We start from the raw sequence: 19,806 nt of genomic DNA, 5'->3' as shown, positions 1-19,806 counted from the left end.
TTAGAGGACACACTATGCGTTCATTATGTTTCTTCTCTTGATACTGTAGTAGTGTCTTTCTCTCCATATTGGAAGCCTTCAGAAAACCTGCAGTAATGTGTTTTTTAGGATAACTTTTTTGAACAAACCTATCTGACATTTCTTTTGATCTTTTATGAAAAGTTTCTTCATTTCCACATATTCTTTTGAGTCTCAAAAATTGTGAAAAGGGCAGATTCTTTTGTAATGATTTATTATGACAACTATCATAATGTAATAGTTTGTTCATATCTGTGGGTTTTCTGTAAATATCGGTAAAAAAAGATCCATCACTAAAAGAAACTAAAATATCTAAAAATGAAATCTGATCAGAACTAAAAACAAGACTAAAATGCAAATTACAATCCAAACTATTGAGCCACATATGAAAAAGCTGTAATAATTCCAAACTGCCCTTCCATATCACAAAAATGTCGTCTATGTAACGTTTCCAAAATAATATGTTGGGTTTGTATTCATGTTCACTTAAAAATAGTTCTTCAAATCTAGCAACGTACAAGTTTGCAATGGAAGGAGCCATGGGAGAACCCATGGCTACCCCTTTGATCTGTTTGTAAAATCCATGATTAAAAGCAAAAAAATTGAACTTTAAAGGAAACTCCGCTAATTCTATTAAAAATTGGTTAGGTATTCGCGAATAAGAATTGTGTTGTAAAACCAAATTAAAAACAATGTCCAATGCTGCGTCCTGTGGGATATTGGTATACACTCGTGTCACTTTGCAATAAAGAAATCCTATTTTTTGGACATTGGCTGCTAATCCTGTTTTGTTGCCCTCACATATGGGTGACATCATTGATGGAGCCCTATTGCGGAAAACTTTGTCAAAGTTTCTAGAAACTTTTGACTGGCCCTGTGAGGCCACTGAGCATGCCCAGCATGCCATGATATTCTCTGCCACAGGGGTCTCTCTTCAGTCTTCGTTTTTCCACGCTGCTGTAGGCATCGCGGAGCAGGAGCCTTGTGAGTTTTCTCACAGTGTTTTGCTGACTAAAAGTCACTTTTTTCTAATTTATATTCTCCCACACGGGATCTTTCAGGTTTCCACCGGCTGGTGAGTAATAGTTGTCTCGTTTTAACTCTCTGAGTAAAAATTTTTTTTTCTCTCTCACTTTCTCCTCATTTCATCGACGGCTGTCGACATTAAAATGGCTACCGGATTTAAAAAATGTCCCATCTGTAATCAGACAATGTCTATTACAGACCCACACCTTGAGTGTGTGCTTTGTTTGGGGGTAAAACATGATGTCATAACCTGCCCTAAATGTGCAGAAATGACTCAAAAGTGAAGAAAGGCCCACCAAGAGAAAATGGAGCATTTATTCCATCTATAACTTTTGCCATCTCCCTCTACATCGACTAAATCATCTCCGGCTGGAATCTCAAAACGCATAATTTTGAAAAAACGTCCGGAAGGGTCGGGGGACCATCCATTGCCAATGTCATCGATAGCTTCAACGAAGTCAGTGATCGAACACCGCTCGAAGCACCGTCATCGACATCGACACACATAGACACCTGCGGCGCTTCTCTCCCCGGAGGAACCGACCGCAAAATGGTCAAGAATTCAGGAAACACCAGTACCTTCGATGCCGAGGCCTTCACCTCCATGGAGACGCACCAGTTGTCGAACCTCCACAGGGCTCTGTGGAAGGAGCATCGACACCGCCACCGCATACAGCTGCTCTGCCTGCACCAGCTGTTCTGCAGGAATTGTCGGATTTCATCCGTCAAGCGGTGCTCCAGGCCTTAAAAGAACAGATGTCGATTCCGGCGCCTTCGCCGATGCCTGTGCCTCCACCGGTGCCAGTACCGATGCAGACAACCCCGTCGATGCCGGTGCCTGCACCAGTGCCGGCACCACAACCTAAGTTGATGCCGAGACGACCATCGATGCCAACACCAACTCCAGCTTTGATACCAGACCCGATGCCATCGATGCCGATGTCAGCTGGGGCTCCAGGGCATCCTGAAGTTGCGCTGTACCAACTTCTCATGAAGAGATTTGATGAAGTAGTCGGTGCTCTTCCACCGAAGCCACGAGAGGAGATTCCTGGACGGATACCCCTCGATGACCCGCAACCAGGTCCTTCAGGACTTCCTCGTCCACCTAGATCATCTCCGATATCTCCACATCAGGAAGATCCATACGATACTTGGGATGATGGGCATACAGACACTTCCTCTGAAGAATTTGTCAGATCCTTCACCTCCAGACCAAAGGAAGAAATCTCCACCGGAGGATTTATCCTTTACAAATTTTGTCCAGGATATGGCGGACACTATACCCTTCACCTTGGTAACGGAGGAAGATTCTAGGCAGCAAATATTGGAGGTTCTCCAATTTGTGGATCCCCCAAAACAAGTAGTAGCCATACCTGTCCATGAAGTAGTCCTGGACTTACAGCATCGGCTTTGGGAGCACCCATGCTCAGTACCTGCTGTCAATAAAAGAATGGACACTACTTATTTGGTACAGTCTGTTCCTGGCTACCAAAAGGCACAGCTTCCACACCAATCAGTGGTTGTGGAATCCATACAAAAGACGTCAAAAAGGATAAGGCTACATTCCTCCACTCCTCCAGGAAAGGATCATAGATTCTTGGATTCCCTGGGAAGAAAGATTTTTCAAGGAGCCATGTTAAATACCAGAATTTCATCTTATCAATTATACATGATTCAATATCAAAGAAATCTGTGGAAACAGATGCAAGACTTTACAACATCATTACCACAGCAATATCAAGAAGCAGCCCAAGCAATTATTCACAAAGGACTTGAAGCTGGCAAGTACGAAGTCTGAGCTGCTTATGATGGATTTGAAACAGCCTCCAGAGTAGCGGCCTCTGGTATAAGTGCAAGACGTTGGGCATGGCTTAAAGCCTCGGACCTCAGGCCTGAAGTCCAGGAAAAATTAGTTGACTTACCATGTCTTGGTGACAACCTTTCCGGTTCCAAAGTGTAAGATGCGGTTGCACAGTTAAAAGAGCACTCAGAAACCCTGCGACAACTTTCGTTAATTCCGCAGGATTCAGCTACCCAGTCATCTCGTCGGTCTCCAAGAAAAGAATCTTAGACGTCCCTTCTATCGACAAAGGCGTTATTACCCTCCAGCATCAAGGGGCAGATCTACTAGGCCGTAGCAAAGAGCTCAGCCCAGACAACCTAGGGCAGCTAGGCCTCAACCTCCACCGCAGACGGGACCGGCTGCAGGCTTTTGAGGGTTTTCCCAGAGACCAAGGCCATCTCTTCAATCCTCAACCAGATCTTCCGGTAGGAGGCAGAGTATCCTCCTCCTACAACCATTGGTTACAAATAACAACAGACCAATGGGTACTTGCAATAATATCTTGAGGATAACAACTCAATTTCCTCTCGATTCCAAGAGATTCTCCTCCGAGACCTCTTCCTTTAAGCGAAAATCAAATCATCCAATTGCAAGTAGAATTATCCACTCTTCTGAGAGCCAGAGCTGTAGAGCTGGTGCCCCGGACTCAGCAGGGCAGAGGATTCTATTCCCGCTATTTCCTCATTCCAAAGAAAACCGGAGGCCTACGTCCCATCCTAGACCTCAGAAATCTCAACAAATTTCTGAAGAAAGAAAATTCAGGATGGTCTCTCTAGGCACCATGCTTCCACTTCTTCAAACAGGAGATTGGCTTTATTCTCTGGATCTTCAAGACGCTTACGCTCACATTCCAATATTTCCTCCTCATCGCAAGTATCTGCGCTTCATGGTAGGTCATCAACATTTCCAGTACAGAGTACTACCATTCGGACTTGCCTCTGCTCCCAGAGTATTTACCAAATGTCTGGCAGTAATAGCAGCACACTTGCACAAAGAAAGTGTCCATGTCTTTCCCTATTTAGAAGACTGGCTCATCAGAAGTCAATCTCAACCAGGAGCTCTGGCTTCTCTCAGTCGAACAATTACTCTACTTCACTCCATGGGCTTTCTCATCAATTATCAAAAGTCCCATCTCATTCCGTCCCACCTGCTTCAATTCATAGGAGCAGAATTGAGCACCATACTTTCAAAAGCTTTTCTACCTGGGGATCGGGCAGACACGCTTTCCCTAATGGCAAACTCGATTCACTCAAAGCAACAAGCAACAGCTCATCAGTTTCTTTTTTTTTTTTTAATTTTTAATTTATTGAATTTTACAATTTCAATTACAATTGAAACTTTTACATAAAGAAATAAGGAAGAGAAAAAAATAAGAAAACATTCCACATTGTCATTCTAGATTATAACTAGATACAAAAATATCTTCCATTTTATAAGCAAATGGGGAGATCCAAGACAATAAAGCGGTTTAAGAAATACATTCCAAATAATAAGTGACATCACAGGGTTATTTGCAGATTTTTAAAGTTGCCTTCCCTTCTGAAACCTAACCGGAGTGAGAGTCCAGATATGAGCATAATTGTTCTAATTCTGTAAATATGTACTTATTATTGTTATAAACCAAAATACATCGACATGGATATTTCAAATTAAACTTAGCTCCTCTGGATACAATTTCATTTCTCATATTCAGGAAAGCTTTCCTTTTCTCTTGAGGTCTTTTTGTGATATCCGGAAAAACTCTTACTTGGAAACCATAAAATAACACAGACTGCTTTTTAAAGGACCTTCTCAATACTTCATCTCTATCAGAAATTTGAAGAAAAGTCAGAAAAACTGTTGCTTGCTCTTCAATCTTGGCTTCAAATGATTTCTCAAGAAAATCTGTTAAATTATCAGGGGAATTATCTTTATCCATCAACTCTTGTTCCTGAGGCACTCTATCTGCAACTTTTTTTCCCGGGGTATAATAAACCCTAGTCACTGAGGGCATTTTCTCCTCTGGAAATGTCAAAATATTGATGAAATAGCTCTTAATTAAATCCTTTAACGGCATCCATTTTGTTTTAGGAAAGTTCAGGATTCTCAAATTGTTTCTCCGAGCTCATCAGTTTCTAACCTTGTTAGGCCACATGGCATCCACAGTTCATGTCACTCCTATGGCAAGGTTAGCCATGAGGGTAATTCAGTGGACTTTAAGAGCACAATGGATCCAAGCCATTCAACCACTGTACTCTCCAATTCAAGTAACCCACCAGCTACGTTCATCTCTACTTTGGTGGGCGAACAAGGACAATTTGCGCAAGGGCCTTCCCTTCCAGCAACCAGTCCCACAGATAACTTTAACTACAGATGCATCCACCTTAGGTTGGGGAGCTCACATAGACAATCTCCAAACCCAGCGTACTTGGACAAAACGTGAAGCAACATTTCAAATCAATTTCCTGGAACTTCGAGCTATACATTATGCGCTGCATGCGTTCAAGGACTGCCTTTCACACAAGACTGTTCTGATCCAAACGGACAACACAGTAGCCATGTGGTACATCAACAAACAGAGAGGTACGGGCTCGTATCTCCTTTGTCAATAAGCTGCACAGATTTGGGACTGGGCCCTGACACAATGTTTCTCCGGGCCACTTATCTGGCAGGCATTCACAACGTAGTGGCGGATCAGTCGTCCGTTCCAATCACACGAATGGTCCCTGGATCCCTTAGTAGCAACCAGGATATTTCAACTTTGGGGACAGCCAACAATAGACCTCTTTGTGACACGCCTGAATCACAAAGTGGACAAATTCTACGCTCTGCACAGACAGCATCACCAACTAGCCAAAGACGCCTTTGCTCACCCTTGGAACTCAGGCCTTCTATACGCGTATCCTCCGATACCGCTCATAACCAAAACTCTAGTGAAGCTATAACAGGACAAGGGGTCCATGATACTCATGGCCCCGTATTGGCCTCGACAAGTATGGTTTCCCACACTTCTAGACCTATCAATCAGAGAGCCAATTTGCCTGGGTGTAGCTCCCACTCTCATAATTCAGGATCAGGGTCGGTTGCGCCATCCCAACCTTCAATCCCTGTACCTGACAGCATGGATGTTGATAGCTTGATCTTACAACTACTCAATCTTTCAACTAATGTCTCTCACGTGCTTATAGCTTCATGTAAACCTTCAACACGAAAGAACTATTCTTCGAAATGGAAAAGGTTTACCTTGTGGTGCATGCAAAAGAACATTGACACTTTCTCTTGCCCCACAACTTCTCTACTGGACTACTTATGCCATCTTTCAGATTCTGGTCTCCAGATATCATCTGTAAGAGTACATTTAAGTGCAATCTCAGCTTACCATAACAAGATGGGAGATGCACCAATATCCATACATCCTCTTATCAGTAGATTTATGAGAGGTTTAATTCACCTTAAACCACCAATTCAACCACCGGTCACAGAATGGGACCTGAATTTGGTCTTAACAAAACTCATGCGTTCTCCATTTGAACCCATGAATTCCTGTGATCTTAAATTTCTTACATGGAAAACTATCTTCCTTATCGCCATTACATCGGCTAGAAGGGTTAGTGAGTTACAAGCACTTGTCACGTACTCACCTTTTACAAAATTTCTACATGACAGAGTGGTTCTCCGAAACATCCAAAATTCCTCTTCAAGGTAGTTACGGAATTCCACTTGAACCAATCCATAGTTTTGCCTACATTCTTTCCAAGGCCTCATTCTCACCAAGGGGAACGGGCCTTACATACCTTGATCTGTAAGCATGCACTAGCATTCTACTTAGACCGTACTGCAGTCCACAGGAAATCCACTCAACTTTTTGTATCTTATGATCCAAACAAACCGGGAAAAGCAGTGGGTAAATATACTATATCCAATTGGCTAGCAGATTGCATACAGTTTTGCTATGTAAAAGCAGGCCTTCCTCTCCAAGGGCGAGTAAAGGCGCATTCAGTAAGAGCAATGTCAACCTCAGTAGCACATTATCGTTCAGTGCCAATTCTTGACATATGTAAAGCAGCAACATGGAGTTTTCTTCACACCTTTGCAGCTCATTACTGCTTAGACAAACAAGGACGACAAGATTCAGCATATGGACAATCTGTCTTAAAGAACTTGTTTCCAGTTTACTCCCAACTCCTTCTACATCCAATCTGCTGAGATCTTTGGCTGCCTTATTTTCAACAACAATAATACTTCACTGTTGCTTCACTACAAAATGACTCAGCCTCTAGCTTGCTAATCACCCACATGTGAGGACTAGAATCCTGCTTGTCCTGGGATAAAGCAAAATTGCTTACCTTGTAATAGGTGTTATCCCAGGACAGCAGGATGTAGTCCTCATGAAACCCACCCGCCACCCCGAGGAGTTGGATCAGATACGTTTTATTTTATTTTTTGCTAAAGCTTATTGCTACATACGAGACTGAAGAGAGAACCCTGTGGCAGAGAATATCATGGCATGCTGGGCATGCTCAGTGGCCTCACAGGGCCAATCAAAAGTTTCTAGAAACTTTGACAAAGTTTTCCGCAATAGGGCTCCATCAATGATGTCGCCCATATGTGCGGACTACATCCTGCTGTCCTGGGATAACACCTATTACAAGGTAAGCAATTTTGCTTTCTGTAGCAATAGCTGCCTTACCTCATTCCCTGGATTTAGATACCCAAGCCTTTCCAGCCTGACGGATGGTGGATTTGATCCAGGCACTGTGGCATGAGCCATGGGGCCAGCCCCATTACTAGTTTTCATAGGGCTCTGTTCATGCACATTACAAGCACATGAGATTTAATGTCAATCTAAATTTTGAAAACTGAGGGATTTTTAAAAACCATTTTGTAATTTGTCCTGTTAGGAACCATATTAATAAAGCAGTCTGTGTTTGAGAATAGCTTGGATATGAATAGTTTGACTTTGAAGCAAAAATGATAGATTTCCTAGTGTGTAGCAGATGGACTCAGGACCAATGGGTATAGTGTATTCCTGATAGCAGTTGGGAGACTGAGTCAGATTTCAATCTGAGTCAGCCTATATATACCCATGCAGGAAGCTTAGCTCTTCAGTATTTCTCCATCTCCTAAGCAGTTAGGGACACTATACACACTTGCACAGTGTTAGAAAATTCAAACCAAAGAAGAAAGAAAATCTTAACTCTACAAGATGAGCCCCGCTTCTCCTGCAGTGATACCTAAGGGTCCCTCCCCCAGTCGAGAATTCCTGAGCTGATTTCTGTGATCCCTCAGAGGTAAGCCTCGGTCCGGTAGCCAGTTCCCAGCGTGGACTTAGCCCCCGAGTGGCTGATAGGCAGTGGGTGTGATACTGAGTGCGGCGGTGAAGGTATTTTCCCTCTCCCCCCGCAGCTGGAGACCGCCCGGCATGAGACCGGGAAGCGCTGAGACAAGATAAGGTAGAAAACTTTCTTTAAGTCTCTGGTCTCCAAGGCTTGGTTAGCTGCACAGATGGTCCTTCCGACATCTGTTAAATCGGGTTGAGCAGCCCCGTCCGGGCTAGACCTCGATCCGGTGTGAGGGTCCTCACACGTGGAGGCCCTCCGGGGTGGTCGCCATCTTGCCCGCGTGGTCATCAGCGCCATTCCCCCCCTTGATCGCCGCATTGCCCGCTCAACTAAGCCATATGTGCAAACGACTTGCGCGCACAGTGGCGTGCGCATCGGTGACGTGCGCACAGATAGGCCTGCGTGCACAGTGACGCGCGCATCCCCGCTAAACGCACAAATAGCAGCCGGCACGCACATCGTTGGCACACCCGGAGCGCAAACTAAATCTCCCGGCGTGCGCACCTACGCGCACAGACGAGTTTTGAGCATCTCCACGCGGACAAATCATGGCACTGCCAGCCAAGAAAGCCAAGGGAAAAGCCCTCTGCCCAGCCTGCCATCTGAGAGCTGCGCAACCCGAAGTGGCCTCTGCCCTATGCCTGCAGTGCGAAGAGACTCTGGGGGAACCGAAGCAAGGCCCCCCCTCAGCCAGTAGAGGAATCCAGCTCCACCAATGATAGTACCCCGGACCTCTGTATCTCCAGCTTGGACCCTTCTCAGATGGGCACCTCGAGGAACTCCACTGGATTCAGTATGGACCCAGGGAACTTTTTCTGGGTGGAATTCTTCAAAGAGCTGCAAACCTTTGTCCAGGCGCAATCAGTACCGCCTGCGACACAGACACAGTCTCCACCATAAGGGCAAGACCTTCCAAGCCCCTCTCGGCGCCTCCCCCCCGAGAAGCATCTCAGCCGGGCAAAAGCCTCCCCCTAGGGGACACAGACACCTCGGGGGGAGAGCCTAACTCCCTGGAGGAAGGGGAAATCCCTCCAGGGATGGAACCATACCGAACCATGATGCAATTCTTCTCCAAAGACGAATTACCAGATCTCTTGTCTCTGAGCCTGCAGACGCTGGCCATTCCTGGCACAAATACCATGGCAGAGCCAAAGACGAACCCAGTTTTGGTCGGTCTCCATCAGGCCTCATGCTATTTTCCAATGCTGCAAGCCGTACAACAACTGATTGACCTGGAATGGAATGCCCCGGAGGCCAGCTTCAAAGGAGGACGGGCCCTAGAAGCCCTATATCCCCTGGAACCCACAGCCAAAGAACTCCTAGGGTTCCCAAAATTGGACGCCATGGTCTGTGCTATCTCTAAGTGCACTACCAACCCAGTCAAAGGAGGAACTGCACTCAAGGATGCCCAGGACAGAGTTAGGAATCCATCCTCAAACAGTCATTTGATGTCGCAGCAATGACCCTGCAGATCGCTTCCTGCTGCGCCCTTGTGACACATGCCTGCTTGCTTCTCTCCAGGGACGCAACCACTTCCGCCGAAACATTAGAACCAGCAATATCTTTCCTCATGGATGCAACCTCTGATCTGGTGCGCACCTCAGCCAGGGGCGTCTCATCCATAGTGGCAGCCAGAAGGCAACTTTGGCTCCGAAATTGGTCAGCCGACGCGACCTCCAAGACGAAGCTTTTAAAGGATCCCTCCTGTTCAGAAGCGAACTGTAACGTAAGCCAACAAATGGGGCGAATCCCCAGTACCCCGGTTACCAGAGGACAGGAACAAAAGAACCCAGCGCTCCTCTCCCTGAAGAACCAAGGGCAGAGGAGGCCAGCGTTTTAGACCGTACAAAAACACATACCAAGCACCTCGCCCCGCAGGCAAGGCCCAGTCCTTTCGGAACAGACACAACAAGAGGGGAGCAGGCTCAGGTACAGGCTCCGGTCACACCCCACAATGAGAATCAACAGACCCATCCACAGGAAGAAGCCATAGGGGGCAGACTTACCCTCTTCTACCAAAGATGGGTCGAGATAACATCGGACAAGTGGGTCCTAACCATCATTCGAGAGGGATACTATCTGGACTTCCACAGCATTCCTCCAGACAAATTTGTGAGATCACCGTGCCACGCCCTCTCCAAGAGGATGGCAGTGGAAACCACACTGACAAAACTACTCAGCCTAAAGGTGATAACCTCGGTGCCCACGCACCAACAAAATACTGGTCAATATTCCATCTATTTTATTGTCCCCAAGAAGGAGGGAACGTTCCAACCCATCCTGGACCTCAAGACCGTCAATCGCTACCTGAGGGTACCGCACGTCCGCATGGAAACCCTACGCTCAGTCATAAGGGGCGGTACAACCGGGAGAATTCCTGATTTCACTGGATCTATCCGAAGCCTATCTCCATATCCCGGTCCACCACGACTATCAGTGCTTCCTACATTTCGCAATACTGGACCATCATTACCAGTTCCGGGCACTTCCCTTCGGACTAGTTACTGCTCCTCAGATGTTCACCAAAATCATGGTGGTAGTGGCAGCGATGCTGAGGAAAGAAGGAATCCTCGTACATCCGTATCTGGGCGATTGGCTGATCAAGGCAAAGTCTCCAGGTGACCACCAGAGTCAAGAATCTATTGCAGAATCTCGGGTGGTCATCAACACAGCCAAGAGCTGCCTGCAGCCTTCCCAATCACTAGAGTACCTGGGAGTCTGGTTCGACACCAAACAAGACAGGGTTGTTCTTCCCCCTACAAGGAGAAGGAAACTGATGGACCAATTGCGAAAACTGTTGGACTATGCTCGTCCCAAGGTATGGGACTACCTTCAAGTTCTTGGTCTCATGACATCAACCCTAGAAGTCATCCCATGGACAAGGGCCCACTACAACGTTCCCTACTGTCACGATGGATCCCAATGTCCCAGAACTACTCCATTCGCCTCTGGCTATCGGCAGAGGTTCGGACCCAGCTCCAATAGTGGCTACATGAAGACCATCTGAGCAAGGGAGTAAGACTATCCCCACCGATCTGGATCTTACTCACCACGGATGCGAGCCTGCAAGGGAGGGGAGCCCACTGCCAGGAACTGACAGCCCAGGGGCGATGGGACAAGGAAGAGTCGGGATGGAACATAAACCGACTGGAAGCCCAAGCAGTCAGACTAGCCTGCCTACAATTCAGTCACAGACTCTGGGGCGAATCTGTCAGGGTCATGTCAGACAACACCACAACAGTTGCCTACATCAACCGCCAGGGAGGAACCAGAAGCCAACAGGTGTCCCTAGAAATAGACCCCCTAATGGCGTGGGCGGAAGCAAACTTGCAAGGGATCTCAGCCGCCCACATCATGGGAAAAGACAACGTCACCGCGGACTACCTCAGCAGAGAGAGTCTAGACCCTGGTGAATGGACACTGTCGACCACAGCCTTCCAGTTGATAGTAAACCGCTGGGGAACCCCAGCCATGGATCTTCTGGCAACCCGGTCCAATGCCCAAGTTCCCAAATTCTTCAGCCGTAGACGAGAACCACAATCCCAGGGAATCGATGCCCTCGTCCAGACCTGGCCACAGGAAGACCACTGTGTACGCCTTTTCCCCATGGCCACGACTGGGTGGGATCATCCGCAAGATAGAACACCACAGGGGGCTAGTACTTCTAGTGGCCCCGGACTGGCCACGAAGGCCATGGTATGCAGACATGCGAAAACTTCTTGCGGGGAACCCTCTGTGCCTACTCCACACAGGGACCTTCTCCGGCAAGGACCAATCCTCCACAAAGACCCAACTCGATTCTCTTTTACAGTCTGGCCATTGAGAGGACTCATCTGAAGAAGAGCGGATATTCTAAGGCAGTGATTGACACCTTGCTCCAAGCACGCAAGTTCTCCACGTCTCTAATTTACATACGAATATGGAGAATTTTCGAAGCCTGGTGTGAGGACCACGACATCCATCTGCAAACAGTCCAAATCCCCATGATCCTGGAATTTCTGCAGGACGGCTTAAAGAAGGGGTTGTCTCTCAACTCCCTCAAGGTTCAGGTGGCCGCGCTGGCCTGCTTCAGAGCCAAAGTGGATGGCATCAGTCTATCATCACATCCTGATGTTTCCCACTTCCTGAGAGGGGTCAAGCAAATCCGACCACCACTGAAGTGGCCGGTGCCTCTATGGAATCTCAACCTAGTACTAGACTTCCTAGCGGGAACTTCCTTCAGACCTACACGCGGTCTGTCACTCCGGCTCCTGACCTTGAAGACTGCATTCCTAGTGGCAATATGTTCAGCCCGCAGCATCTCCGAGCTTCAACACTATCCTGTCGGGAGCCATTCCTCAGATTCACACCGGGATCCATACAGCTTCGCACTGTCCCCTCCTTCCTCCCGAAGGTGGTTTCTCATTTCCATTTAAACCAAACCATCTCGCTGCCATCTCCAGATGAACATAAGGACTTTAAAGTCTCATGCCTTCTTCGCCATCTTAACTTCGGCAGATGTTCAGTGATACCTGGAAGGATCAGAATCTGTACGAAAGATGGACTACCAATTCGTCCTTCACAGCGGGAAGAAACAAGGGGAAGTAGCCTCGCGGACAACCATAGCCCGCAGGATCAAAGAAGAAATCAAGGCGGCCTATGTTGAGGCAGGGAAGCCTCCACCTCTACAAGTCAAGGCCCATTCCACAAGGGCCCAGGCAGTGTCCTGGGCAGAAACAAGATGCTGTCACCCGCCGAGATCAGTCAGGTGGCGACGGGGTCCTCCATTCACACCTTCTCGAGGTTCTACCGCCTGGATGTCCAGGCCCGGGAGGACACATCATTTGCAAGGGCAGTACTAAGTGGGCAACGGGCAGCCTCCCACCCGGTTGAGGAGTAGCTTTTGTACATTCCTTTGGTCCTGAGTCCATCTGCTAACGCTAGGAAATGGAGAAATTACTTACCTGATAATTTTGTTTTCCTTAGTGTAGACAGATGGACTCAGCATCCCGCCCACAACTGCTCCAAAATCCGCAAACCTTGGGTGACAATCCCTGAGAGCAAGACAAGCACGGGTAAGCCAGATATTACCCCTAGTTCAGGACACCCATAGTTGCTGGGTGTCTGTGTTTTTCGGTTGAGTGCACTGGCGGTCTCCAATTGGAAATCAGTTTAGCCAATCCAAATTAGCCAAGTTAATCAAGTTATTAAAACACACATATATCCACAATTGCTTTTCGAGGAGAATACTGAAGAGCTAAGCTTCCTGCACGGGTATATGTAGGCTGACGTCAGATTGAAATCTGACTCCGTCTCCATGCTATCAGGAGACATCCAGCACAAACTGTTTCTGTGTCCTGAGTCCATCTGTCTCCACTATGGAAAACGAAATTATCAGGTAAGTAATTTCTCCAATTTATAGTATTTTAATCCCTTCAAGACTGTCTGTTGAAAAATGTTGTGTTAGCACCACTTTACTTGCTGAGTAAAGAAACACGAAGTAATTCATAACTAAATTAAATCATAAATATATTTATAAAAGTAAAGTAATTTTTTACTCATGTAGCCATGCCCTATCCCATTTACAGGAGCACAGAGTCGCTATACAAAGGTACTCCACTTCCTGGGCTGACATTTCCAATGGTTTCCATTTATTGTTGAGGTAAAATTGATGTAGATATTTACAAGAGAGAGGAAAATCCCATCTGTGCAGACACTGTTTCTGTTCTTGCTGATTGATGTCTCCTCTCTCCCAGATCCTCAGAGCTCACATTCTGGCCTCTTACTCTGAATGCTGAATTGAGTCTTCAAGGCCACGGGGAAAATCCTTTTGTTTAATGCTAAGAAGATTCCCACTGTGCCCAGATCCAAGGTGTGCTGTTATCAGACCATCTTCCCAAAACTCAAGAGCAGTTTCTCTTGTGCCTCACGAGCATGTACGCTGGCATCTCAGAGATGCCTCCTAATTATATTTCTCATTGAGGGTCCTGCTGGAAGGACGAGGTGTCGAGAGCACCTCAGGCAACCTGGTGGTACTCTCAGCCCTCCAGGAGATGACATCTCTGAAATCCTAGTGCCCCTGATACTAGATTGAAACAGTCTCCCAGCAGGGATGGACAAAGTCATACCCATTTTCCTGGGTTAGAATAATAGATTTAAGTCCAAGCAAAGGGACTTGCATGTGTTTAGTTTCTATGAGGATTTCACATTATCTTATTCAATACACAGTATATCTGCTGGGGCTTTCAACAAGCTATGCAAATCTACAATGCCTAAGAAGGAGGCATATTAAGACATTAGTATAGTTCCCCTAGCTCCCCTGGGTGCATGGACTAAATTGAATTTTACCAGCCATATCTGAAATGTGTGACAGTTCTGAGGTGTTTCCTTATCACTTTCTAAAATCACACAGGAAAGCTGGGGGACGGATGGACAGATAGCTGGTTGTCCACATGCCTAGGGGCAAATGTAGGTATATATCTGCTGCAGCTTCTGGGTGGTTACTAATTGTGTGACTTCATTTGAAATTGAATCAGAGAAGTTGATTTGATGTTCAATGATGCATAGAACTGCTTCTGCATGGTGGTAAACCACTAGCTTGCCCGATGCAAGCAGCATACTTGGACCATGGATAATTTTGGTTCCAGTAGCACATTTGAGAGACAAAAAGGTAAGATCAGTGGTCCATTGAGCTCAGCATCCTGTCTCTGACAGTGGCCAACCCAACATGATTTCTCGTGGAGCATTGTTACAATTGGAACTGATTAACCTATAATGTGCTTGTCCAGATACCTGGAGATTGTATATGTTACCCTTCACTGGCTGTATTTTAAATGTGATGGCTTGCTCTGACTCTTTTGTAATCCAGAAACATTTCAGCCTATAAATGTATGTGTTAAAATGTTCTGATTGTATTTGACAGTCACTTTATTTTCTCTGTCAGTCTGGATTGTAGTACTCTTGTCTGTGGATTTAAGAGAACACATGGGACTAGCCCAGCTAAGGTGACCTGTCTGACAAAAACAGCTTCCTAATCATTCACTTGATTTGCAGAATTGTTTGGAACTGTATCCCAAATGTCCTTTAGCAGTGCAGCACTTAACTGTAGCATTCACATTTATTGCAGTCTTAACTGCTTACCCAGTGGGATGGATAAAAAGTATAGTGTTTGTCCTCTGTTTCCTCACCTAATTTTTCTGTACAGCTTTTAGAAACATGGAGAAATTCCCCACCCTTATAGGTACCCATTAACCTGCTTGTATCAAGAAATTGTGACATTCGCTCAACAAACTGAAGCTTGATCCCCAAAAAATGGAAGTGATGTGAATTAGAAAAATGCACCACACCCATAACCACTGTAGAGTACCCCTAGAAGTATCTCTTGTGCCCTTCAGCCACCAAGTTTGAAGGCTTTTCTTCATTTTAGATTCCATACTCACTACTGAGGCTCAATACTATCTGTTACAAAGTCAGCCTTTTTTCATCTGTGCCAGCTTCGCCACTTCTATCCTCTTTGATGGCCTTGCCTATCCCACAGTTATCCAAACCTGTGTAATCTTCTGTCTGGACTACTGCAATTCCCTGTACATTGGCCTGCCGAAAAAATTAAATCGATATCTGCAGCTTGTTCAAAACGCTTCAGCAGGGATCCTGCCCACACGCCAGCAAATTCAATGAAGTCACCCCACTCCTAAAGTCAGTACCCTGACTTCCAGTCTCCTATCGCACCATCTTCAAAGTCCTGATCCTGGCTTTTAAGGCACCCAAGGGGCTGACACCATTCAACCAACTCTCCTTGTATATTCCCTCCCACCCTCTGTGCACACTTAGCTAACACTCGCTCCCAAGGAAATGCGGCTCTCCAGCATATGAGAGAGAACCTTTGCTGGATCTGTCCCCACCTTCTGGATCTATATAATTGCTGGACATCAGGCTTAACACCTGATTGCTTCACCTTCAGGGGAAAAAAAATGAAAACCTGACTGTTTGCAGAAACGTTTGATCCATAGCCAAGGCACTTTTGTTATTGCCTTCCTCATCTTAGGCCACTTGACTGGTCACACTAGAGCCTCACAACCTTTATCTACCATATTTTTCCTGTTGGCATTGTGCATTGTCTGTATATATAACGCATCTCCTTCCCTAGTCACCTACTTATTAACTGCAGCTTCTGATATTCTACTATGGTGTTACGAACTGCCTCGCCTTTCCCCCCCATCCTGGGAAGATTGATTTGATTTAATATTACTGTTGTATTTAACTCCTGTTCTTGGATGATTTGATTTTTTTTTTCAATTGCTGCATGCATTTACACTCCCTCTCACTTGTTTTGTTTGATGGTCCCTGATGTACACGACTGCCATCTGTAGACCTCTTTATTTGCTAACATGCTCTGAGCTCACCTGCTGGAAGAGCATGAGATAACTAAACGCTGATGATGATTTCTCCTAGAAATTGTGCTCGAGAATGCCATATGGAGTTTCTGTACTTTTTAAACACAGCATTGTTTAAATTTTAATTACGCACATGGTACTCTAAACTAGGGCACCATCCAAATGAATCCCTGCCCCAAAGATCTTGCCAAGTGAAAGGATAGAGTCTGGCAGCAGACGAGGACTGTAAGGCTCATTTAGTCTGCCTGATTTACTTCATAATGCAATAGATTCCAGTTCATCTCTGACTTCACTAGTTCACAGCTAAGGATCCTCCGTACCTATGCCAGGCTTTATTGAATTCTGTCTGTCACTCTTTTGACCTCTACCGGGACTCTTCCATGCAGTAACCACCTTTCCTCTGAAGAAATGTTTTCTGCTGTTACTCCTGAGTCTACCCCCCTTTTCTCCTCTTGTTTTAGAAGTCCCTTTCCACTGAAACATGCTGGCTTTTATCCCTTTAAGGGATTTTAATGTCTTTCATAATCTCCCTCTCCCAGGGAAGTCAGTGTCAGAAGCAGACCCGGTGCTTAGATCTCTTGGTTCCCCACCCTATAACTTGAACACCCGAGGCTTCTCCTTCTGACCATTATTTAAAGATATCACTACAGTTAATATAAATCGGCTCAATTCACCTTGGAAATTTAAAACGTGAGGTGTATTTCTAAGGTGGTGCTTCTCCTGACAAGGTCTAGACTAGAAATATTAAATCTTTTCCTTTTTTGTTTAACTTTCGATTTGTCTTGTGGCTGGGTGCAGGCAGTAAGATGGTGGTGAAAAGCCAGGTCTGTCTTGTCGTCATTTTCATCAGTTATAATTCAATATGAAAAGGAGCTTCAAGTACCAGTTTACTGGGCAAGAAAAATGTTTGTGCAGTCCATTAGAGCAATGCTTAATGAAATCTCAAAGGTCATTCTCTGGTGTTTTATTGAAGGTTTTAGTCGAGTTGACTGTTAGTTTATTGTTCTCTTCAGTGGGGATTGCAAAGGGGACATAAAAACCTGGAGTTTGCACATTTGTCACGAAATATCACTATTACTTGTATGATGCACTTTTATGTAGAAAGTTTGGTAGTGAAAGAGAGACCAGATAGTATCAATGTCCATCAAAAATGTTGGGGTATATCATAACAATAATGAGCACCATGCTGAGTCAGACTAAAAGTCCATCGAGCCCAGTCTCCTGTTCCTGACCGTGTCTAATCTGGGTCACTAGTACCTGGCATTCCTTTTTACTCACACCCAGCGATATCAATGGCTTTCCCAAATTTATTTGGCTAATAATAATTTATACATTTTTCTTCCAGGAACTTGCCCAAACCCCTTTAGGCCCATCAGTGCTAGACGCCTTCCAGCAAAAATTCCCCAGCTTGAGTGTGCACGGAGTGAAAAATGTACTTTTTTCTGATTTTGTTTAAATCTGCTAGCAGTTTCATGGAGAGTCCCTTAGTCATAGTACTATTTGAAAGGGTAAATAACCATCCCCTATTTATCTGTTCCACCTCACTCAAGATTTTATAAACCTTTATCAGATCCTCTCCTCTAAGCTTGAAAGAGCTAATATATCCCTTTTATCATTATTGTTGCCCGTCTCTGTACATTTTCTAGTCCCACTTTTTTTTTTTTTTTTTTTTGAGAAAGGGCATCCAGACTTGCATGCAGTGCTCAAAGTGCAGTTGAAGCGTGGGTCGATAACAGGCGCATTTTGATATTCTGCATTTTGTTCTCCATTCCTTTCTGCATCATTCCTAAAATGGTTTGCTTGTTTGTCGGCCGCTACATGCTGAGCTGAGGATTTCAACGTATTGTCCACATTGACGCCAAGATCTTTTCCTGAGTGCTGATTCCTAATCTGGAACCCAGCATTGTGAATCTATACTTAGGATTATTTTTCCTTACGTGCATTATTTTGCAATTGTCCACATTAAATTTCATCTGATGTTTATTTATTTTACTTATTTTATATTCTGCTTTTTCAGCACTTCAAAGCGGATTACATTCAGGTACTGCAGGTATTTCTCTGTCTCCAGAGGGCTCACAATAGATGCCCAGTCCCTCAGTCTTGCAAGATCCTTCTGCAGTTCCTCACAATACACTCATATATTAACATCTTTAAATAATTGTCATCTGAAAATCTGATCCTCACTTTTTGCTCCCTTTTCCGGATCATTTATGAATGTGTTAAATAGCCAGATGCTAGTACCGATCCCTAGGACATGCCACTATTTACCTTTCTCCATTGGTAAAACTGACCATTTAATCCTACTTTCTGTTTCCAGTCTCTTCACCAGTTACCAATCCATAATAGGATATTGCCTCCTAGCCCATGGCTTTTTAATTTCCTGAGGAGTCTCTCATGAGGGACTTTGTCAAATGCCTTCTGAAAATCCAGACACACTATTAAAACTGGTTCATAACACTTTTAAAAAACATCTAGTAGATTGATAAGGCAAGACTTCCTTTTGCTGTATCCAGTCATTTTATTTTGGAAAATATCTTCTACTATTTTGCCCAGATACCAATATCAATCTCATCAGTCTGTAGTTTCCCGAATCACCCCAGAACCCTTTTGTAAAAATTGGCGTTACATAGCCACCTTCCAGTCTTCAGGTATTGTAGCTGTTTTTAATGATAGGTTTCAGATTACTAGTAACAGGCCTGCGATTTCATATTTGAGTTATATCAGAGCTCTGTGATGAATACCATCCAGTCCTGCTGATTTGTTACTCTTTAGTGATCCCAGCTTCTGATATAACCCTCACCCCCCCTTGAACACAGTGTTTGACCTGATTCCCCAGCAACTTTGGAAAACCTCAGGTCCCCCATGTCCCCTGGATCACACCCCATCCAAGCCAAGGTCTTCAGCTCTTATTTTAGCTTTTTATATACAAAGCGTATAAACAGGTACTATAGGTATTTTCCCTATCCTCAGAGGGCGTAAAATCTAATTTTGTACCTTCTGTTATCTTAGTGGCCGCTGTGTGCCTGCACTGGAGGGAAACCAAGCACTAATTGCAAGTAGCACATGCTATTTGCAATTAGTGCACAGGTAGTTGCTTTCTGTTGAATGTGCACAGTAGATGCTTGTACAAACTCACAAAGACATCCAGCACAAACTGTTTCTGTGTTTGTGAGTGTGTGTGTATTATATATATATATATATATATATATATATATAATATACACAC

General features: G+C 45.1%; 1 protein-coding gene across 8 annotated transcripts in view; it reads left to right on the top strand.

Annotated features, from left to right (window-relative positions):
• Positions 1-19,806, top strand: part of NF1 (neurofibromin 1) — a 527,350-nt gene that overhangs the window by 301,307 nt on the left and 206,237 nt on the right. The window lies entirely within an intron of this gene.

The sequence above is a fragment of the Rhinatrema bivittatum genome, chromosome 8 (assembly GCF_901001135.1).
Source record: "Rhinatrema bivittatum chromosome 8, aRhiBiv1.1, whole genome shotgun sequence".
In the NCBI taxonomy this organism is placed as follows: Eukaryota; Metazoa; Chordata; class Amphibia; order Gymnophiona; family Rhinatrematidae; genus Rhinatrema; species Rhinatrema bivittatum.
The sequence above is the reverse complement of the archived record's forward strand: the minus strand, read 5'-3'. Positions and strand labels throughout refer to the sequence as shown.